General features: G+C 38.6%; 1 protein-coding gene across 5 annotated transcripts in view; it reads right to left on the bottom strand.

Moving 5' to 3' along the window:
* LOC123755892 (uncharacterized) overlaps positions 1 to 22,939 on the bottom strand; it is an 86,539-nt gene extending 63,600 nt beyond the window's left edge. For 2 of the 5 annotated variants that reach the window (XM_045738818.2, XM_045738817.2), the window contains exon 1: positions 22,797 to 22,939. The gene's annotated coding sequence lies outside the window, so the exon portion shown is untranslated. Of the gene's footprint in view, positions 1 to 18,849; positions 20,379 to 22,796 lie in introns of those variants that run through there. The other 3 variants (XM_069300116.1, XM_045738819.2, XR_006772582.2) reach the window with 2 other exon arrangements.
* Between the last annotated feature and the right edge of the window lie 1,961 nt (positions 22,940 to 24,900).

The raw sequence follows: 24,900 nt of genomic DNA, 5'->3' as shown, positions 1-24,900 counted from the left end.
AATATTTTAAAGGGTCTTCCCCTACTACCATTGTTGTAGACTAGAACTTTGTTGGCCCTTTCCATATATCTGCCAAGATGCCTGTACACACTTATCACTGAAAAATCAATTGTAGTAGTGCTGAATTCTGATGTGCATTCCCTCAAAACCCAAGGTGAAACTCGGTCTGGTCCATCTGCTTTGTCCCTACTTGGCTCCTTGAGCATATTTTCAACTTTTCCTCGAGACACTTCTGTGTACTCAATGATATTCTCTGAAAACCTCATTTTGCACACACACACACACTGTAACTGTTTGTTCAGTGTTTTCACCCTTTTCATTCTCCACGAATCTGTTCCCCATTTTTAAGGTCAAAATTTTATTCACCAGCAATTTGCTTTTAATGAATTTATAGAATAGGCCTGGTTCTGTTTAACATTTGTCTGCTATCCCTTTCCGCTTCTCTTCTCGCTGCTGTGTAACTGCTTCTTTGTATTGCTGTTATGTTTGAGGGTTTGGCCTCTTCTTTCATATCATTTACTTCCATGCCCAACTAAAGTCTTTCCAATAAAATTCATTGAAGAGCATGCTAATTTCCCCATACTGTTCTCTCAAAATCAGGTTTTTCAACTGGGGGTTTTCCTCATTCTCATCTAGATTATAATAGGCTTCTCAGTCTTGTCGATTTCATGTTGAAGTCACCAAGCACCAACAATAGTGAATTATCTTTATCTATTCTTACTGCAATCTCTCTCGTGATCATAATCATCGTGTCATTACGCAAGTGTAGTTACAGGATGAGAGATACGATCATGGTGCACAGTCTTCCCAGCACACTTTTATTATATAAAGCTTTGAAATTAATGACGAGTTTGGCCTCCACCACCGCTGTGAACTGACCAACTAATGGGATTGACTTAAGAAGTGGGAAGAACATCTGGCATGGCAAAACTTCCCACCTTTACCTCCTATGTTGGCATGGGTCAAAGGGAAATCCCTAAGGAATATACTGGTTAAATCTAGTTTTCCATAACATTAGCGCACCTTCCATCGACACTGACCCGTTGAGGGGCGTCAGCTGGGCATTTTTGATACAGCAAAATGATCTGAAAACCTAGGTACCTGTGTCAGGGTAAAATGTATCCGTGTCTATGTATGGGTTTAGAGAAAATGTATTAGGACTTTTATTAGGTAACTGCCTTTATACTTGGATCATTAGGTAATTAAAATATAGAAGTTGATGCATTTAATACCCATTCATATGATCATGTGTATGACTTATTTGCATATAATGGACATAACAAAAGGGGATATTAATAGGGTATTAAAAGTATCAACACAAGATAGAACACGAAACAATGAGTGTAAGTTGGATAAGTTTAGATTTAGGAAAGACTTGGGTAAATACTGGTTCAGTAACAGGGTTGTTGATTTGTGGAACCAATTGCCGCGTAACATGGTGGTGGGGTCCCTCGATTGTTTCAAGCGTGGGTTGGACATGTATACGAGTGGGATTGGGTGGTTATAAATAGGAGCTGCCTCGTATGGGCCAATAGGGTTCTGCAGTTACCTTTGTTCTTATATTGTATTAAGAACTTTGAAAAATGTATCCATGTCTATGTATATACATTAAGACTTTACTAATTTGATTGTATCTATATAAGAGTGCTGTTACTGTATACTCAGACCCTAAGGCATGCTGCACCACCAAGCAAAACATTTATTAGGCAATGTACACCTCCAGGGTTGAGGAGGTATTACGATTAATACATTATCTTTGTCCTGATGACTTTATCAAGCTGGATTTGGAAATTCAGCAGTTTTAGCATTTATGGTTTTTACATAAAAAAAATCACCCATGAGCCTACGGGTGAGAAAGTCTCCTGTTTTCTGTTGTGCATTCTGGTTTGTTGAGCCAGAAACTGTTGGAATTAATGATAGGGGCCAAACAGGGTACCATTTGGCTACAAAACCAAATGATGATTACATTGGTATTCTAAGTTTAAATTAACATGATGAGATTGTCACAAGATTAATAAAAAAAAAAGAGCTTTGTACTGAACTAATAAAATGACTCTTTATGGTGCGGCAAGCTTTGTAAGAATTGGTTAAAAAATTGTTGGAGAGTATAACATTCCCTCTGCAGAGTGCTACTGACCAATCAGGGTGAGAGGGCACCCAGGCACCCTCCTTGGCATCTCACCCCAAGCCCGACACCTCAGGAAATGAAGGCACCAGGACAGAGTTGCGTTCTGCACCCAGCACAGTTAACAGAAAGGTATATCACCACAGGGAAGGATCTGTGGCCACAATACCCTTTGAAGAGACAGAAGGCAGCAGATTTTCAGTGGGAAGGACGACTCAACTACAGTTATAGGCCTCATGATGAACGTCGCTCCCCCATCCCATCAGGTGACAAGACAAAAGCAGTAAGAATGACCAAAATACTTTCAGATCAAAGCATATCCTATAAACCTGCACCCTGTATGGGCAGAATTGGAGTGCCAGTCTATAATAAACCCTCTGGAAACTACAAAGTTCTTGCCAGGTTCCAAAGAGTAGACCAAGCAGGAACACCATGCACAAGGCCCACTCACCAAATACCACAAACTCCAAAAATAACCTAGAGGCAAAGGTGGCTGTCTTTGGGCAGCATGTTGTAAAAAAGAGCACACAAACCCCTCTGTACAACCCTCATCAACAATGCCTAACTCTTTGGAGCATAGAACCTCAAAACCTCGTAAAGGAGTCAAGACCCTTGCCATGCTACGGGCAAAGCACCTTTCTAACAGACCTTATCCTGAGGGACAGCCACCTGAACTCACCAGGGAAAATAACCTAGAATGGGCAATTTAACACCAGAAAACATCTAGTAATGGTCACACTAGGCCAAGCATTTTGTAGTGAACAGTAAATCAGTCCACACAAGAAACGAGGCAAACAGGTATTTCTTTCAGTTTGGCATTTTGTTTGTTTTCTATGCTTTGTTTACCATGCAAATTCATTTTGGGGGGTGGGGTGGCTTGTCGACCTTTCTGGTGGCTTCTTTTTTCCCTCATTTGGCAAGGGTAATTTAGGAGCAAGAAGCAAGGACACTGCCCCTTGCAGTAGTCCTGGTCCCTGTTAGGCTCATAATTACCCTCAAAGGCCAGGTATGGATTGGGTTGGATTTATCCAACACAAGGAGCCATAAAAAAAAGTTTGTTTAATGTCAAAATACTAAATGGAAATCTGGAATTTTTTTACAACCACCATGACAATAGACATACAACCAGATTCAACAGCATTAGGGCAACTGGTAGTAATTATGTTTGCAATGGTTTTAGGAGTATAGTTATTTTGGTAGCCAGGATTATGACAGTGGAAATGCATGCTTGTAGTAGTAAGGATGTGTTTGTAGTGTAGTCAGACCATTCTCACAATTTGCTAAGTGTCCAATTTGAAATGTTTTATCTAATACAGTAATAAAAACAAGGATAACCCCATCTATCAAGCCTTATGTTCATTAAAAATATAAAAAATAAATATAAAAAATCAAGTTTTTTAAATTCCATCAACATTCTCCTAGAGGTCAGCACCAGCCATCCCACAGAAGGCCTCTGATCTTCACAAATTTCAAAATTAACGCTCTTGTGCACAATTTGAGAATGAACTTACTAATTCAACCCATACCAGTGATATCCAATTGCATAATTGATAAACCTATAAATTTTATTTTATACCTATTATCCGTTTATTCCTAACCTAAAATTAAAACTGTTGGCCTCGTAAACACTTTTCTCGCCTATTAAATACTTACCAAATACCCTTTGGTAAGAACAAAACTATATTTTTTTATTTCTGCCAATTAAGTAAAATGTCATATGATTTACCATACTTTCATTAAGGTGCCATTGTCATAACTCAACTGTACTAAGGAATACATAAATTTCCATACTGGCTATTCAATTTCAGAGAATAAGTATCTAAAGGTTTGACACCTGGTGCAATATCTATCAAGGTATTAAATGCAACAGCTAAAAATCCAATTGGTCACAACCAGAACTGGCAAACTAAATAAATGTTCAGGATGTAATTTATAATCAAAATAGGAATAGCCTTGATAAATGTATACCTGATTTTCTTTTAACCTGAAATTTCAAAGGGTAAAAGTTTTACTTAAATCCAGTAGAACCTTGCTTGCAAGAAACTTAGTGGAGCTCTCTGCTTAGTTGATACTGATCAACCGTGAACCTCTGATGTTCATACAGTGCTCTCTGTCTATAGCACCTCTACTCTTCACTGGCTCTATTCTGCATTTCCTTCTAGAGTATATCATATGCTCCAGTATGCTGCTATTTTACTGTGAAAGTTTGAAACTGACCCTCCAGCATTTTCCATTTCTATATTATTTGATACCTCTCCCATCTCCTTTCTAGGGAGTACATACATTCTGAGAGCATTGAGATGATCCCAATAATTTTAGGGGCTTTACTGTGTCTTGAATGCAGTATATCTTCTTTAAAACTGTTTCCCTCTATTTCAACAATCTCTAACTGCTGAGGGGGAGAGCGAGTACCAAGCATGGCGGGACAGCACAAGTGATTTGAATAGTATGAGCATTGTGATGGGATCCCTGGATTTGAAGATTTTTGTAATCCAAACTATTTTTCTCGCTGATCTTCTATTTTCATTATTCCCCGATCTTTTATTCATTACTTTCCTACTACAATATATGATTGTTCTGTACCATGTAATTTTTTCAAGATCTTTATTTTTACCATACCTAAGTTCCTTTGGGACCAAATTCACAAAGCAGTTACACAAGCACTTACAGACCTGTACATCTTTTCAATCTTTGGCAACTACATTTACAATTATTAAACATTTAATGAGCTCCGAAGCACCAGGAGGCTGTTTTATAACAATAACCACAGTTAATTGGGAAGTTCTCATGCTTGTAAACTGTTTGATAAATGTAACCAATGCTGGCAAAGATTTTGGAAACATGTATACGTTCGTATGTATTTCCGTAATGGATTCGTGAATCTGGACCCCTGGAAATTATCAATGTTAAACATCATGTTATTTACTGCTGCCCAATTAAAGACTTTCATGTTTTTTTTTCTCATCTACAGAAGGTGACACAAACCTGTGACTTGTATTTTTGTTTATATTTGATATGAGAATAAGGAAAAGCAGCGGTGCAAGGACTGTGCCCTGAGGTACATAGCTTTCTTTCCACTGTGCTTGGACTATTTGATTTGATTGAGATGCTACTCTTTGCATTCTGTTTGACAAAAAATTCGGTATCCATCGCCCTACTTTACCTGTTCTCATTTTGTGTGGTATTACTCCATGGTCACATTTATCAAATGCCCTTGAGAAAGTCCATACATCTGCATTCCGTTTTTCTTCTAATGCATTAGTGATTTTGTCAAAGTGGTCAAGCAGGTGCACAAGGCATTATCTTTCTGCTCTGGTCTATAAAATTAGAGATTTGATTCCTAAAAACTTTAATGTGGGACATGTGACTGGTATATAATTCCTAACCAATGCTTTCCTCCCTCCCTCCCTCGTGTAGGGCAACTATAACTGTTGATTTCAGTGCTTCTGGTATCTCCCCAGTATCCAAGCTATTTCTCTACACTACATTGAGGGGCATCTGCTACTGGCACTTTGCATTTCTTTATAAATACAGTACTGAATATCATAAGTCTGAACCTGGGCATGTTGTCAATTTCTTTCAAAATGTGCTGAGTTCAGAACATTGGAAGCCTAGTCGACGACCGGGCGGCAGGGACGCTAAGCCCCGAAAACAACTCGCAGTAAGGTTCGTGTTGAAAATGGTTATATTTTCCGGGGTTTGGATATCATGCACATGAAACTGTCTGGATCTTCCGCTTTCATGCTACAGTATTTATTTAGGTGCTAAACAAAGTCCTCATATTTTTTCAGAACTTCACCGATTTCTCTGTCGTCCCATGTGTATGAAGTATGTCTTTTAAGCATAGGCCCAATACTGACGGAGGTTTTATATATTTCAATTTCGCATGTGAAAAACTATTTTGGAATTTTCCTTTCTCTTGTATGACTTTTCTTATTGCATTTCTTCAATCTGATATGACTGCTTCAGACTCTTCTATTTTTGCAATCTCCCTGTTTAAATTTTTTCTTTCTTTGTAGTGATAGTCGTGTCTGCTAAAACATTTCCGTTATTTTTTCTTCTGTAGTGCTGTCTGCATTATCTTTCTGGCTTTCCACAAAGGAACATGTTTTAGACAGACTTTATATGCTTTGGCAATTGGTTATTCTATTCCTTGTAAGTTATTTATTACTTAGAAAGTTTTGGATTGGATGTTTTAAGCTCCACGTTTATTTTATCCAGTCTATCCTAACATTTTAAATTGAATTTACTGAATAACACTTCTCACCTGAACATTTTTTAAACCCCATTGCTTCAATGAGCTTATATATTTTTCACATTTCATTATTGTTTGCTTAAAAAGATTTATACTAGCAGTAGTCAGGCTAAACTGCACAAGACGACATATCTAAACATGACAGAAAAAGAACAAGTCTAATTTTGTAGCATTAAATGATGCATTTAATTGGGGAGGGAGCCGGTCGGCCGAGCGGACAGCACGCTGGACTTGTGATCCTGTGGTCCTGGGTTCGATCCCAGGCGCCGGCGAGAAACAATGGGCAGAGTTTCTTTCACCCTATGCCCCTGTTACCTAGCAGTAAAATAGGTACCTGGGTGTTAGTCAGCTGTCACAGGCTGCTTCCTGGGGGTGGAGGCCTGGTCGAGGACACTAAAAAGCCCCGAAATCATCTCAAGATAACATAAGTGATTTTTACAAATAAGCTTATTCGGGCTAATTGACAGCGCACTTGGCACATAATTTGGAAATTTGTGAATTTAAGGAAAGTTCTTTAATTTTTTAAATTAAGGCATGTTAAGGAGACATTAAGGATACATGTCCTTGGCAAGTATAATGATCAAAATGCCCTGGTAGATCTTAAACAAAATACTAAGTGCCCATAAAGGCCTATTCTTGCAGATTTTTTTTTAGTAGACACTCGAGTTAGGTTAGACTGTGCCTGGCAATAATATCAGGCAAGTGTGTTTCAGCATGACAAGGCAGACAGCATGTAAAAAGTACAGACAGGAGAAAGCAATAAGCCAGTAAGACTAAACTGTATTAATTTAAAGTTAAGGCGAGTACTGTTGGTAAGGGAGCTCGATAGCTGAGTGGAAAGCGCTTCGGATTCATAGTCCCGAGGTTCCGGGTTTGATCCCCGGTGGAGGCAGAAACAAATGGGCAGTTTCTTTCACCCTGATGCCCATTATCTAGCAGTAAATAGGGACCTCGGAGTTAGACAGCTGCTACGGGCTGCTTCCTGGGAGGGTGTGTAACAAAAAGGAGGCCTGGTCAAGGACTGGGCCGCGGGGACGCTAAGCCCCGAAATCATCTCAAGATAACCTCAAGATAAGGGTAGTAAATCCAGTGTTCAAAAATTGCCAGCAAAGACATCCTCTCCACAGCTACAATTTAAGCCATGCTTGGGTATGCACCATGTACCTTGATGACTAGTTTCATAATAAACTGTGTTTTGTCAAGTTAATAAACTTAGCATTTTTCTTTTACTTCATTCATGAGACAGCTAGGACAAGTAGTGTTAATACACTGTACTAACCATAAATATCTGATGATTATTTGTATCAGGTGGCAATTCAGCTATCAACATGCATCCTATTTATTAAATAGTGACATTTCTTTTTTTTTTTAAGCTTCTGGCATTAATAAACTTTTGTAGTTATCTTTTTTTTTTACTTTGATAAAATAATGACACACCAAGTAAATAAATACCAAAATATTGTATATTGTCAGTCGAGGAAAAAATGGCGTGGCTACTCGCGAACACTCCTTCATAAACCTGTACACACATACCTTATCAATGTTGTTTGTCTCATTAATACCCAAGGTTGAGTTGTACTGTTCCGTACTGGTCGATTTTGAAGTTGCTCTGCCACAGCTTTGCTGATAAATGCCTGGTCCATTAATTTAAGTAGCACACTTAATCAGAACCAGGCTGATACAATTCCAGAAGCAAATTGTGAAGTTCCAACTTTAAAGATGAAATAATTTTCCCACAATATTTCCAATGTTTGTTAGCAGGAAATAGTTAAACGTATGAAGCTTTAATGTTCACACTTTCCTCTAATTGTGTATGGGCATCTCTATTACTTGCTTGATTTATTTTCCACTTACTACATACCTCACACCAGTTTGCGACAATTTTATTATGTAGCTTTGGGACTCAGATTTAGTATTTACCATGTGAAAAAACCTCTCTTCTGTTTTAATTTAAGAGTAAAGTTATAGTTTCAAGGCAGACAGTAAATCATATCTGCACACTTTCTCGCTAGGCTATATTGCATGCCTTGAAGGGGTGATGTGATCACAAAACAATATTCCACACGAACGTACCAGTGCCTTGAAAAGTCAAGAACTATCATTTATGTTTCATTCTTGTTCTGAAGGAGCTCATTTTTCACCCAATCATTTTTGTATCTGATGCTATGTTGATTACATTATTATTATTCCTAGATCTCTTATCTTGGTCACTTCATCTTATGAAAATATCTATGTCTTGTATCTTAATCTTATTCAAAGGTATGAATTATACCTGTACAGAAAAGATTAGAATTTCTCACCTTTGAACATTATGTTTATCAAAAAGTTGTTGACAACTGATTGTAAATTTGCAGTCTGCTATCAAGTCAGTTTTCATGTTTATTTTGATTACGTAGTATAAAAATTGCAGGTAAAAAGGAGCCAACAGAATATTATAGCATCTTGACCTTAACCCTACCATTTTGTCGTGATATATACAGATTTTTGCTTTTAACTTTCTGGATGCGATGAGTATACTGTAGTTCACCAAGATTAACTCAATTTTGATTAGAACATGGTTAGGCAAGGATGTCATTGATTTTGGTATAGAGCAAATTGTCAACAAGACAACTTAGCCTCAAACTTTGGAGGTTACCAGATATGAAAAAACTCAAGGGGCAAATTAAGTACACTGTGTGCTATAGTTTATTTCAACCTGCAAATTTATACTGCCTTTGATAAATGAAACCATTTGATATGAACATTTACATTACTGAATACTTTTAGCAAACTACTGTTACATTTATGGAGGTAGTACTACAGTATTTTCACAGCTCAGAATGTGCATTATGCATTTATAGGTTATGTTAGATTAATCCTTGCACAGCTATAATATGTATGTACTGTATATGAATGTGTATATGTATATACATCTGTATGTATGTGTTTACAGAATATGTGGAAGCCGTTCAGAATTGCATTTCACCTTTGTAAATGCACATTAATGACATTATGTAAAAAGACACATCAAACACTGTTTATGTAGGGCAGACGTAAATCTGTATATTTCTGTATGTAGGTTAGATTAGCATTTTATAAGCACTGCAATCACCTTCTGTGGTTGATTGTTCAATAAATCACTGAACTATATGTTTAACAGATCTCTAACCCTGTCTATGTAGGACAGAAGAAAATGTATATATGCTAGTTAACATTGTAAATGTGTCTCTTGTATCAACTTATAGACCTGCCATGAGGTTTATAAGCATTAAGGTATCATGAACCTTGTACCTAAAGCATCAAGGTATCTTACTTAATGCTAAATAAGAATCCTTAGTAGAGAAAAAAAATTATTGACTTTGATGTAGTTTCATGTCAGAATAGCTATCATACAACAAGATATTTTCCCTGAAAACTAGATTAGCAAAGAAAGATCTGCTAATATCTTAATAAATATCACATATATTGTACAGTTACGGAGTTTTCTTAACCTTGGGGGCTCGTCAAGTGTTTAGTCATCTGATTGCCAGTATTCAGCCAGATACAGAAAAGCCTGGAGAGGATTCTGGGAGAAGTTCTACTCTCCAAGCCTGGCCTGAGACCAGGCTCGACTTGTGATTACTTGGTCCTACAGGCTGTTGCTTGGAGCGGCCCACAAGCTCTCTGGATCTGAACCTTCTCATAATCCATCCTATCACTTTCCTGGCCACCGCTATATTTGCTCAATTATGTTCACTAAATATAAAGTCATCAGACATCATAATTCCCGGATCTCTTACATGTTGCTTTCCTTCTATGGGTTGGTCTGATTGTGTTCTGCAAACTGCGTTTCGTAAGTTCCTCGTTTCCACCATACCTAAGTACCCGGAACTTGTCACCGTTAAACATTGTGTTATTTTTAGTTGACCAATCGAAAACTTTATTAATTAATATCTGCGTGAATTTTTCAGTCTCCAACAAAGGAAATTTTCATGCAGATTTTTGTATCTTCTGCAACGAATGACACGAAGCTGTGACTAGTATTTTTGTCTATATCTGGGATAAGAATGAGAAATGGCAGCGTTGCAAGGACTGTGCCCTGGGGTTAAGAGCTTTTCACTGCACTTGAGCTTGATCTAATTTGTACTCACTCAATTGTGCTTGCAGGGGTTGAGCTTTGTCTCTTTGGTCCCGCCTCTCAACTGTCAATCAACTGGTGTACAGATTCCTGAGCCTACTGGGCTCTATCATATCTACATTTGAAACTGTGATTGGAGTTAGCCTCCACCACATCACTTCCTAGTGCATTCCATTTATTAACTACTTTAACAGTTAAAAAATTCTAACGTCTGTGACTCATCTGGGTACTAAGTTTCCACCTGTGTCCCGTTGTTCGTGTCCCACCCGTGTTGAAGAGTTTGCCTTTGTCCACCCTGTCAATTCCCCTGATCTTATTTGGTAGACCATCACTGTGCATTCTGCTTGACAAAGTTGAAAATCAAATGCCCCACTTCACGTGTTACTCCTATTGATCTCATTTTATGAACTATCACTCCTTGGTCACATTTGTTGAAAACTATTGCAAAGTCTGCATCAAAATACAGTACATTAGTTAAACCTCTCATTTGTAAGGAAGCAAGTAATTATCAAAGAAGGCACCAAGCTGGGAAGGCTATGTAGCACCATCAAATGTGCGGAATAATCAGAGCGCGCTAAATATCACTGAGGATGCCAATAAGAGAACAGAAACGCATAAGGTGAACAATATCAAAAGTATCCGATTCACCAAGAATTCTATCAAGGGAAAAGTGACCGCAGGGTACAGTCGGAAAGCAAGACACACACTCATCCTGGAAGTCAGGACATTCAACAATGATACCTTGGAGTTACCTTGGAGTTGTTCCAGGGCTTAGCGTCCCCGCGGCCCTGTCGTCGACCAGGCCTCCTCGTTGCTGGACTGATCAAGCAGGCTGTTGGACGCGGCTGCTCGCAGCCTGACGTATGAGTCACAGCCTGGTTGATCAGGTATCCTTTGGAGGTGCTTATCCAGTTCTCTCTTGAACACTGTGAGGGGTCTGCCAGTTATGCCCCTTATGTGTAGCGGAAGCGTGTTGAACAGTCTCGGGCCTCTGAAGTTGTTAGTTCTCTCTCAGAGTACCTGTTGCACCTCTGCTTTTCAACAGGGGTATTCTGCACATCCTGCCATGCCTTCTGGTCTCATATGGTGTTATTTCTGTGTGCAGATTTGGGACCAGCCCCTCCAATATTTTCCACGTACAGTATAGATTACTATGCATCTCTCCCGCCCGCGCTCAAGAGAATACAGATTTAGGCTTTTTAGTCAGTCCCAATAAGTAGTTTAAATGTTATATTGAGTGGATTTTAGCAGTAAAGGATCTCTGCACGCTCTTCAGCTTTGAAAGGGGCTGTCATTGTGCAGCAGTATTCCACTCTAGAGAGCACAAGTGTCTTGAAAAGTATCATCATCGGTACAGCATCTCTAGTGTGAAAGGTTCTTGTTATCCAACCTGTCATTTTTCTTGCAGTTGTGATGGCTACTTTATTGTGTTCTTTCAAGGTAAGATCTTCCGACATGAGTACAGTACACCCAAATCTTTTAGATTGTCTTTTCGTTCTACGTTATGATTTGACTGCGTTTTGTACGTGGTTTACGTTTTTATATTTTCATTTTTTCCGTAGCGCATGAGCTGGAACTTATCTTCGTTAAACACCATATTATTTTCTGTAGCCCATAGAAAGATCTGATTTACATCTGATTGGAGGTTTGCCATGTCCTCTATGTTATCTTCTCTCATGAAAATCCTAGTGTAATCTGCAAAGGATGATACAGTACTATAGATTGTGTCCTTGTCTATATTCGATATGAGGATGAGAAAAAGTACTGGAGCAAGCACAGTACCCTGGGGGACTGAGCTCTTCATGGTTGATAGACGGGATTTTATTTTGTTGACTATTACACATTGGGTTCTGTTAGTCAGGAAATTGTAGATCCATCTGCCTATTTTTCTGGTACAGTAATTCCTTTTGAACGCATTTTATGTGCAATAACACCATGGTCACATTTGTCAAAGGCTTTTGCGAAATCTGCGTAAATCACATCGGCGTTTTGTCTGTTTTCCATGGCATCTAATGCCATGTCATAGTGGTCCAGCAACTGTGACAGGCAAGAGCGCCCTGTTCTGAAACCATGTTGTCCAGAGTTATGGAGATGCTGTAATTCCATGTATTTTGTGATCTTACTTCTTAGCACTCAAATTTTTTTATGATGTGAAATGTTAGTGCTATTGGTCTGTAATTTTTTGCCTCTGCCTTATTTCCTCCTTTATGAAGTGGTGCTATCTCTGCTGTTTTTAGTATGTCAGGGATAACACAGTGTCTAGGCTTTGTCTCCAAAGAATGTGAAGGGCCTGTGATAAGTGTTTTTTTACAGTTCTTGATGAATATGGAGTTCCAAGAATCAGGGCCTGGTGCAGAATGCATAGGCATACTGTTTATGGCTTCCTCAAAATCCAGTGGGGATAGGGTGACGTCTGATATATGATTTGATGTTGGTATCATATCCAAGAAAAATTCATTTGGGTTATCAATCTTGAGTGAGTTTAGTGGCTCGCTGAAAAGTTGTACTGTTTCCTCAGTATCTCGCTCATTTCTTTGTTGTCATCAGTGAAAGTTCCATCTCCCTTTCGCAGGGGCCCGATACTAGATGTGGTTTTTCTATCTATTTTGCATAGGAGAAAAAATATTTTGGATTTCTCTCTTTTTCACTGATGGCCTTTTCCTCTCTTTGCCTCTCCTGGGTTGTGTATGATTCTTGTAGCTCTAGTTCAATTGTTTCTATTTCTCTACCTAACCTTCTTCACCGTTCTTGAGATTGGGTGCGACTAAGTTGTTCCACGATTCGTTTTCTTTGCATATAGAGGGAACGATGTTCCCTTGCAGCCTTGCCAGAGCTGTTTCGCATTCCCGATTATGGTGGTAGGAGGAAGGCCACAGGGACACACTACCCTTAAGAGTACGCAGTTTGTTACCAGTAACAGAAGATCAACAACTCTGCCAATGGGCAAGGATACAGGAATGAATAACTAGGTAAAGGTCGGAATAAGGAATACCTTTACAGGAGATGGGACAAGTGCGGATAGCTTCCTTAGCGGCAGCGTTCGCACGCTCATTTAAAAAGCCACCAATATGGCTGGGAACCCAGCAAAACTCAACTGTCTTAAATCTACTGGAGGTAAGAAACAGCCAATGTTGAATCTCAATGACCACCGGATGGATTGGATTAAGGACTCCAGAGCCATGAGTGCATTGCGAGAGTCAACTACAACAACAAAGGAGGATTAACAGTGAGAAAGCAGGAGACGAAGAGCATAGAGACTAGCATAAAGTTCTGCCATGAAGATGCTAGTCTCCAAAGGCAGGCGATACACACAGGTGTGGTCAGGAAAAACAACAGAGTAGCCTACACCATCTGCAGACCTAGACCCATCGGTGATGATCATTTGTAAGGAAATTTACCAGTAAAAATAAGAATTATTTATATTACACCCATCCACCCTCTAATTTTTTTTTATACTGTATAATAATATTCCTATAACATATAGTGCAGTACTGTACTTGAAACCCACAGCTCCAAAATTCAAATAGCCACCCCATCAAAATGTTGGTTTGCTTGAACGTATTGTGGAAACCGTCGAGCACGAAGATCTGGTGCATGTACTGTTACTGTACAGTACATGGTTATATGGTATGTCAGCATTCTTTATTGTTTTTATTTTGTTGAAATGTTTTACAATGGAGGTGGGGAGAGGGGAGGACAGACACTGTTCACCCCAAGATTTGACAACTTGTTTCTTCGGAACCGCTGAGAATAAAGACCCGATATTATTATGCAAGGCAACACAAGTGTTCTATGCTCTGGGTCAAATTTTCTTTATAAAGCAATAGTGACATTTTCAATTAACTTGGTGTACGTATTGTACACCAAATTAATTGACAAAATTATATACTGTGTATATTATACATTATTATATATATATCCCTTATGTATCCCCCATATTATATATATTTAATTTTCTTTTATATATATACCGGAGTTCTTACATTCTTGTAAAGCCAACTAACATGCATAGCATTTTGAGCAGGTCCCTAATCTTAATTTTCTCTGGAATACGACCTGCCAAATCATTTAACAACCAAGTACTGTATTCACATTCACTGCTGAGTGAACAGAGGTGTAGAGTTAAGGATAGGCACCTTATCAATCCTCCTCAGCCAAGATACGAACCCAGGCCAAATCTCTCGTATAGCACATGTAAGTGTTACCACTGCACCACAGGGGCCTGCTTCACTTGACAATTATCTTCACCCCCTCTGGGGCGGCAATGCAAGTCATGGAAACCAAGATTTGATGTTTAATACAATTGATTCTTTTTAGATATCTTTCATATTTCAATATTACTGTAGTACATTTGAGGAGTTAATGATCCATTTTTTAGTCTCATAAAACAGCTAGTTCTTCAAGGCAATTTTTGGGGCAGGTTGCTGTAATTATCAAAAGGCAGCCCAGAAAAGTATTTAGTGCCATCTATGGTGGAGAGCAGTGAAAATGTTCTAGAAATCAGTGAAGATGCTAATCGAGAATAAAAGAATCTAAGGCAGAGAGATTTAAAAAATATGGGGCTTGCCAGGACTTTTCAGGTTGCCGAGAACCTAACACTAGGCCAGAACTTAGAGGGGACTAAAAATAGTTTATACTGTAGATTGGGGCATTATTGAATGTGTCTTCATTTAATGGTAATGACAAAAATATACATTGGCTACTGAATAAGTACAATGGTTATCAGCAACACCTTCGCCATGACTGTGCTCTTCATTGGGTCAGTGATGACAAAGGCATTGCCAAATTCAGTGGATTCTGTTTACATAAAACACCGATCTGTATTTAAACAGGTGAAAATAGTTTTTCATTTGTTCAGCAGGACAAGTACCCCCACATTAATCATGTGCAGTCATTTTTTGTTCAAATGAGTTGAAAACGCTAAGCGGTTACCCTCTCATTTATCACTGTGGGGTTTCTGCATGCTGCACATTATGTAATTACCCAAGTGTAGTTACAGGATGAGAGCTACGCTCGTGGTGTCCTGTCTTCCCAGCACTCTATCATATAACGCTTTGAAATTACGGACTGTTTTGGCCTCCACCACCACCTCACCTAACTTGTTCCAACTGTCTACCCCTATGTTTATAAAAGTGAATTTTCTTATATTTCTCCGGCAGCTTTGTTTCGTTAGTTTAAGTCTATGACCATTTGTCCTTGAAGTTCCTGGTCTCAGGAATTCTTCCCTTATCAAGATTATTGATTCCTGCTATTTTGTACGTAGTGATCATATAGACACTTTTTCTTCTGTCTTCTAGTTTTTGCATACTCAATGCCTCTCTACAATGCCTTGTAGCTCTTGTCCTTCAGTTCTGGGAACCACTTAGGGGCATGTCTTTGCACCTTTTCCAGTTTGTTGATGTGCTTAAGATATGGGCACCATACAACCGCTGCATATTCCAGATTTGGTCTAACAAAAGTCATGAACAATTTCTTTAGTATTTCTCCATCCATGTACAGTATTTAAAAGCAATTCTGAGGTTAGAAAGTGTAGCTTAGGCTCTGTATGTATGTATGTATATGCATGACCAGAAAGAACTGGCAAAATGCAGGCAATGAGTCACAATAACGTGGCTAAAGTATGATGACAAGATCACACACTAGAATGTGAAGCGATGACGACGTTTCGGTCCGTCCTGGACCATTCTCATCGACTTGAGAATGGTCCAGGACGGACCGAAATGTCGTCATCCCTTCACATTCTAGTGTGTGGTCTGGTCATCAACTGGCAAAATGATAGATTCTTGGTGATCGAAAATTGTGTCCACACCACCAGGTAGTGTGGTAGACCATCCAGACTTGGTTGAAAAATACCCGCACTTCACAGCTTTTAGAAGTTATTTAACTACTGCATTTGCGAGTTGATAAGATATCAATCAAGAGTAGTAAAGCTAAAGCAGCTAAGTGTATAATGCCAATGGAAAAAGGAATAGATTAAAAATAATTAAATGAGCCTGAGGAGTGCCAATGGTTTAAAGTGAAAATGTTAGATATATCCAAGGTATAGTTAGATGAGGATGTTTATAAATTGTTTATTCAGGAGCATAGTGTGGTACTTTCGTATGCACTTAAGTTGTACTGTTCTGTACACCCACATTCCTACTAAAAATTAACATTGAAAAATAAGCTCTGTCAAAAGGGGGAAAAAAAAAAAAAATTCCTAGTCTACTCAAATTTTAAAACATAACTCATTTCATTATCTATACACAAACAAAGATGTCTTCTATTTTTGGGGGATCAGAAAAGAAAACTTGCAAAAATAAAGAGCAAAACTGTTGACTGGAATCCTTGGTAAAACAAAACGGGTCCAGTCCTGTTAGCAAGACCATTTAAGCGAGGTGACATAGTACAGTACTGTACTGTATACTGATACGGTAATATGCCATATACCACAGCATGATTTGCAGCAAACATACAATTGACAAAACATGACACATACGTCTATCTGCCACGTTTCAGTCTCCCATTTGTTCAAAATATCAAATCCCTCTACATTATCATAAATTTCCATTAAGTGAAATAAAGATAACATAATATTTCCTTACCATATTAGTTAATAGCACCACAAATGAATCAATTTGTTTTAAGATTTATTAACACATCCAAAAGTGCAAGAGAGCAACAGTGTACCTAAAGAAGCTTGATCAATTTAAACAGCACTTCTTTATGATTAAAATTTGACAGGCAATTAAATTTAGTCTTAAAAGTTCCCACAAAAAACTATTACATTAAACAAAAAATAGAGTATACAATTAGGTACAGTATTTTTACCACAGCCAATCACGGGGGTATCCCTAGGCAAGCATATCTCAGGATAAAATGAGAGGTGTATGAAGTACAGGAAGTGTAACAATTAGTGTTATAATGAATACAAGGTGTACGAGGACAGGAATATAACGAGGCATTCTAGATATTGGGAGAAGAAAAAATTACTAAGGCATTCCTATTGAGAATATCCAATGTGTCTACCCTGTACTAGCATTTCATATATCAGCCAGAGGTAAGATTTTATTCGCCGCAAATTTATTTGACGCTCTGTTGGCCAATTCTACCCATGTTCTTATAGAACTTTCTATTGCGAACACATTGCTATAAAAATGAAATACGTAGCTCGAGAAATAATGTCAGGACAGTGAAATAAGTATAAACTTTCAAAGCGCTGCATCACAACAGTGATGCAGCGCTTTGCTTTGCGTCGTCAGCGCCGCTGCTGAAATCACGGCTAACGCTTCACCCAGTTCCCACACTCGTGTGGAACATAATTAGACATTGATAGGCATATGTCTGGGTGGGGAATTTTATTGCGAGTTCAGTGATATCAAAATAAGCGCTGTAGGATGACTGTGAGGCTGGCAACAAACGAAAGAGTATGAACATTTACTTCCTGTTTGGGTGTCACGGTGAGTCATCTTCGTGTTTATTTACTTCGTGGTGGGATAGCAAATGCTTTGGTGACATTTTATGCATATGATCTTGTAGAGAATTTTATTGCCAACGCATTGATACCAAAATGAAAAACGTAGCTCGAGAATTGATGTTAGGAGCGTGAAAAGATTATACACTTTTTTTGTGTTTACGCTTGAGTGCCCAGAACGCCGCGCGCACAAGGCGCTTTTTTTTTTCACGAGTGTCGCGCGCACTAAAGTGTTAAGACATTTTTTCTGAGGTATGCAGATCTACTATGAAGGTACAGGTCAGTCTTTATGAGTGAGTGCAGTTTGAACTGATGTTACTTATCTTTTTCATTGACTTTTTCCAAATACTGGTATAGAATGTTTTGTAAGTTGAAGCTATTCTGTCTGGCAACAACATGGCTATATCAGGCAAGGGCATAAGGAACTTCCTTGCAATTGATAATAAGGCCGAGTTATTTGTATATGGCATTTGTACTAGTGCTGTTCAAGGAGAAAAAAAAAAGTGAATGGAGCAGACATCAAATTAGATCATAAAGCGTGTGAATAAAACGAAGAGCAGTGACAAAACCATTGAAACCTTCTAAACTTGAAGACTTGAACAATGATGTTTATTAATAATGTGTGGCAATATAGTCAGGGGCTGGCTGTTGGTGCACTGTTAGTCTCTTGCTGAAAAAATGGTATTAACCATGAGCATGGATTTCTGCAGAATTATTATTCACATGTACAAAAACCATTATTTATATGGATGAGTATGCTGATATTGTGTACTATTGTATATCATTTACTATAAAAAAAAAATGCTAAAAAAAAAAATTGGGAGTGGTAATTTATTGGAAAATCAAATTGGGCCTTTAATATAATTTTCATTTTGAGGAAGCACGCAGCGAGGAAGCAGGAAGTGAAAGCAAACCCCAAGTACATTTTTGGGGTTTATTATTGTTAGGACTACCATACGGAAATAGTAATACAGTACCAGCAGTTTGGCTCACTATAGAAGGAAATAGCACTGCCCAAGCTAAATAACCATAACAAACCTATCATATTCGAGTACACCACACGCCTGATTGAGTGGAATATGATCATCTGGAATGGCGATTTGTTATGCAAGATTTTAATTCCACCAACTGGCTCTTAAATTTCCAGCCAATCATGTAAGAATCATTTTGGACCAGACTTCACATCCACTATATTAAGAATAATCCAATATAAAATAATTTAGCAATCATTTGAAATTAATTGGTAAAATTAATTAATTTTACAAGTATTAGTCAAGTAGGAGGATGCAAGAAACATCAAAATGGGGAAAAATTATACTGTGACAAAGGAGTATGCTATCAGTACCCCGCACCATTTCTGAAATACTAAATCAGAGTTAATTTGTATAGTTTGCTACTAATTGTACTGCATATAATGTATGCAAACTCATTCACTAACATAGAAAGGACACACAATTTGGCCTCTCATGGGTGACTAGGCAAATAACCACACTGCAAGGTACGTTTCGTACTGTACTAAAAAAAACGTGAAAATATTTGTACACGTTTTATTTGTTTTTACAGCTATGCCAAGTTTGTCATCTGAGCATCACATTATTAATACAGTACATATGTTGTTTTTGTATAAAAAAGGCAGGCAATAATCGTAAAAAATGGAAGAAAATTTGAAAATGGATGTACAGCAAGGAAATGTTCACCCCCAACTAGTGCAGTGAATCATGTAATAACTAAAAACACAAATATTCTCCTGAATAGTAAGTAGATTAAATTTCACTGCATGCTGATCACAGTACTAGTTGCTATGATCACCATGCAGCCAAAATAGCCACAATAATGAAAAAAACATTAGAAAATGAACTAAGAATGGAAAAATAGAAAAGCATTCAAGGCCAAGCGTGAATACCATTGAATGCTAACCTAACCTAACCCAGCATAACTTTATACTGTACAGTACAGTAGACCCTGTGCCTTGTGAGAGTTAGGGCAGATGTTCAAATAAAGAATTTTGTTTTCGGCATGACATGCGCATCAAGTTTTAATTTACAGTATCCCGTTTGGATTCCTCTTTTGCATCATGAAACAAAATGTTTTTTGCATTAAGGAATTGCATTCTTATATTACTGACCCTGACATGTTCTGCTGTATCCAAAAATGTTCTATTAAAAAATGATATGTAATGTCCATTCAGCATCACTGTGTACAAATCTACTTTATATAGTATATTTGAGACTAGGAAGTAACAATACAGTATAGTATTTGGTAATAAGCAATCAGGTGTTTATTGAAAGGCACATGGGAAATATCTTTTTTGGGGAAGGAAATCTCAAATTCATCCCTACATTTTCCCATTTTATAATCAAGTTACACATGTGCGTGATCATGCAGCACGAGGCTTTCCCGGAACGCATCTCTTGCGTTACACGAGGGCCTACTGTACTGTTCATTCGCCCTGAAAGAGAGAGATTTGGTGTTAATATATGTAGTAAGGCAAACGTGATACCCGTACTAGTGTCCAGCAATATTTTTTTCCAGAACGAGGAAATAATATTACCTAGCATATTTAATTTTTCCAGCCAATTCTCATCAGAAGCATCCAATATTTATGTTTTTACTATACATAAACATACTAGTCGGCATCAACCCACACTATCTAGCTTAACCCCTACACTGCACACCTGTTTTTGGCAAAAACTTCATAGTGCAATTGTTAAGGACATATTTTTGTTTTTATAAACACAGTATTCAGGTAAAGTTAATGTCAAAATGTTACCAAACTCAACCATTTTCATTTCAAAACACACAGTGATGAAAACATTAAAATATAGCCTAATTAAAAAAAAAAAAAAAAAGTACAGCTCTCGGAACGAGATTTCTCGGTTGGCGCAGTACAGTGGTTAAACCTGAGAAGTAAACATTTCCAATGCATCTATTTCAGGCAAATAACATGCAATTTGTAAGCTTGACTCCCAAGCAGACAAATAGAAGAGCATTACGTGAAGATGGCACCACAAAATGAAAAACAAAGAACATTAAATTACAGTGGCTATGCTGATGCCACACTGAATGACACTAAAGTATGCTCTTGTATAACCATGAACCCAATAAAATTTTGTTTTAAAAAGGCACCATGCTCACATTTGCTATTTTCTTAGACCAATGTGAAAATAGTGACCAGCATCATTATCATGACTATGTAAGAGTAGTCACAATATTGAATAAAAGCTAGATTATCTAAATTAATATAGTGCACAATGACAGGAAATTTAAGTACTGTACATTATTACAATTAGTTTAGAACTGGAACTAGTACTTTTGTACTGGCAAATCCACATTAAACAGTACATTATTTTAATATTTACTTGAACACTGGAAATGTTTTGAAGCTTCTGGCAGGTCAATTGTATTTTAATTTTTGAAGTTGAATATGTATTTTACCCAGTTTATGTTATTAACCACTTCACTGCACAAAGCACCTTTAAGCGCTCAGAGAGTTGTGCTGTTTTTTTAATTAGGCTATATTTTAATGTTTTTATTACTCTTTGTGTTTTGAAATGAAAATAGTTGAGTTTGGAAACATTTTGACATTAAATTTACCCGAATATTTATAAAAACAAAATTGTCCTTGACAATTGCACTAAAAAGTTTTTGTCAAAACCAGGTGTGCAGTGCAGTGGTTAAGTGATTAACTACATTAATCCAACAGGAACAAATCCACAAGGGCCGTGACGAGGATTCAAACCTGCATCCGAGAGCATCCCAGACGCTGCCCTTGAGGATTTGTTCATTTGATGCATCACGCAATTGTGATTTCTGTGTGTAATTAATCCAAAAGGGTTTCATGACCACCCACCTAATTACATACTACCTCAAACCCAATAATAGCCTACCCAAACCTACCCTAAAATCAAATGTAACCTAGCATAGCCAAACCTGACCCAAACCTTAGCCAAGGTGAACTCGACACAGCCTAGGCAGGCCCCCGACAGACCTTAGAAGTGCCGGACCAACCGGGCTGTGGTTGGTATGTGGGCCTGCGGGCTGCTCCAAGCAACAGCCTGCTGGACCGAGCACTCACAAGTCTAGCCTGGCCTCGGGCCGGGCTTGGGGAGAACAACAACTCCCAGAACCCCATCAAGCAAGCTGTCCCAACAAACCCAGCAAAGACTACCCCAGCAAAACGTAGCCAAATTTGCCTGCATCTTTAAATGAGATTACCTACAAAATCTACGCAGAAAATTAGCACCACTTGCCATACCAAAACATCAACTATATATAACGTAGAATTAAACAAAACTTTACGGGCTATTCATACCCGTGCCACCTCTAGGGTAGCTTAATCTTTATCAATCACACAAAACTAGGCCGATGAACCGAAAGAGGAGACACTCGAGTACTGGTACTTAAGAATTCTAGAAAAATAACAGTTCACTTGATTAAAGACGACCAAGACTAACATTTCCCCCAGTGTTTCTTGCTCTGCATTTGCGTGGATCTCTTGCCCGTATGACGCATGCTATTTCTCATCAAATAGAATGAGAACAATATATGAGTCGACATTCTGAAAATAAACATCATGAAGTTGACGGTGTCTCATTCCTTAGCACTTTTGTTCCACTTATACGATACACCCCGACCCAGAGTAACTGCTAGCCGTGCATCAATAAGTACCTCGGCCATCTTTCCAGTTATAAGAGTTATCAATAGAAGAAGTATACATGGTATTTGTTGTCAATGAGGAGAGGAGGTAGGAGGAGGTCCGCCCCGCCGCCATGTTGAGAGGTCCAGGCCACCGCCTACTGCTCTCCGCCGCGCCTCTCTCTCTCTCTCTCTTTAGACCTACAACGTTCACGACTTGACTAGTGCTTACCAGGACCACTGCTTCACAAGCTATTTGTTGATTTCACTCCTCACAGCTAAAGTTTGGTGTTAAGGGGTATATTCCACTAAATTCTCCTAGCACGAGGTTCAGTGTCCCAGGCGACCATTCTCTCGCTGCAACTCTACATGAATGCTCTTATAAATTTAGCAAATATATTGTTATCGGTTTAATTTTTTAATTGAACTGCAAAAAATTAATTCATTTGAAACAACATGTAATTATTAAATAAGCACAGCGCTATTGCTGTTTTACTAGCTTGATTTTTTTGTGTTTTGTTCTTCATAATAGGAATAACGAAGGACATTATTGGAACCCCGTGACACCACTTCGCTAACCATTGTTTATCTTCTACCTTCCTTAATACCTATAGCGCCACCCATATAATATAATGAAACATGGCTAAAGACTATTCAAATACACTTAAAACATATACTAGCTGCAAAGCTGGAGTAAAGTTTCTGTGGCTGCAGACGTGATAACATTTAAATATTATTTAGGCGGGAGATGAGTGTGTTGTCTAGAGATGTACTTGCCGGCTTGGCGCCTTTTGTTTGATAATTACTCACTCGCCTATATGTACCTGCCTGAAAGTCTATATGATGATAGTAATATGAATTTGTTTTTCATTAATATCAGAGCGCAGATCAAGAGTTTACCTACTATATCCATCTCACTATAAAATGGTTAGTCATATATGGAATTAGAATACAATTGATGGGGGGGCTTCGCGAAAACTGCCCATACGTAGGGGGGGGGGGACGCCCCCCACTAATTCATTCGGCACCACTTTATTTTGTTTCAACTCATATTATGTTTTGCCACGTTTCGTTTAATCTGGAGCTTTGTATGCATGTATGCACATTTCAAAACAAAAAATTCAGTTCATTTATTATGCACCCCATTTACTGGCAGTTGCTAGGCTGTGTGGGGGAGAAGAGAAAGGAAATTAGGAGCAAGTATTGGCAGGAGTTTGCAGAGAGAGTTGGGAGTAACAGAAACTTGAAGGAAATCTGGCAAGACGTAATTAAAGTAAGGGATAAAAAGCATAATTTTGTTGCACATCCTGATCCGCAAGGAATTGCAAATGGTCTCGTAAATAAATGGGCGGAAGCTGCCAAACTTAGTTCATTATCCGCTGTAACGAGAGTCATTAGATTCTTGGAAAGATCTAAGAAAGGATTTTATACTTACAGCAGGTAACAGTGGTGATATGTCACTTGTACAGGTATTACCAGAGAAGAACTAATAACGGCGATTAAAGTTGGAAAATCTACCGCCCCTAGGGAGGATGGAGTAACTTATGAAATACTTAACAGTCCGGACCGGCCTGCGGTCGTGTGCGGTCGCAGTGTAGGCGCTCATGGATATTGTGAAATTGTGCTCAACTGCTACATTTGTACTGTGTATCTGCGTGTTGGGAAAATGGCAGAGGTAGTCTGCCTCAGTGATGGACAATCCTGTACTGGGACTGTCGATTGTGAGAGTGAGGATGACTCTCAAGTACAGGGTGATACCAGGCCGTACCACGTCACCCTGCGTGACATCTCCCGTCACGAGGGTACAGTCGCACCTCCACAGATCTCCAGTATCATCTATTGATACTGGTAATGGCTCAAAAGGGCCACCACTTACGGGCTATTCATGCCCGTGCCACCTTTTGGGTGGCTTAATCTTCATCAATCATCAATCAGGCCGTACCAAGTTGCAATGTCCAGGAAGAAACGGCGTAGTTTTCATAGACAGCGAGACAGTGATAGTGGACAGGACATGAAAAAGAAACAGAAAAATTGCTGTGATCCACGACAGGAGACACCAGTGGTACAAACTCCCAGGAACTCTCAACAGGCAACCCTACCCAGTAGGACGCAAGACACGAAGAATAATAGAAGGAAGTGGCTGTTGTTCTCTACAACATGCCAAATGAACTTCCATCAAAAACTGGAGTGGACGGTACGTCTGGCTGAGGAGTGTTTGGAATATGAACCACTCTTCAAGGAGGGTCTTCACCGGCCCTACATAACAGTTGGGTCAGAAAAGGCCGTGGAACGCCTAACGACGGTTGGTTTTGAGAACATTGTGATGGTTACTCCGG

Source organism: Procambarus clarkii, chromosome 43 (assembly GCF_040958095.1).
Source record: "Procambarus clarkii isolate CNS0578487 chromosome 43, FALCON_Pclarkii_2.0, whole genome shotgun sequence".
In the NCBI taxonomy this organism is placed as follows: Eukaryota; Metazoa; Arthropoda; class Malacostraca; order Decapoda; family Cambaridae; genus Procambarus; species Procambarus clarkii.
This window is presented reverse-complemented; position numbering and strand designations above follow the sequence as displayed.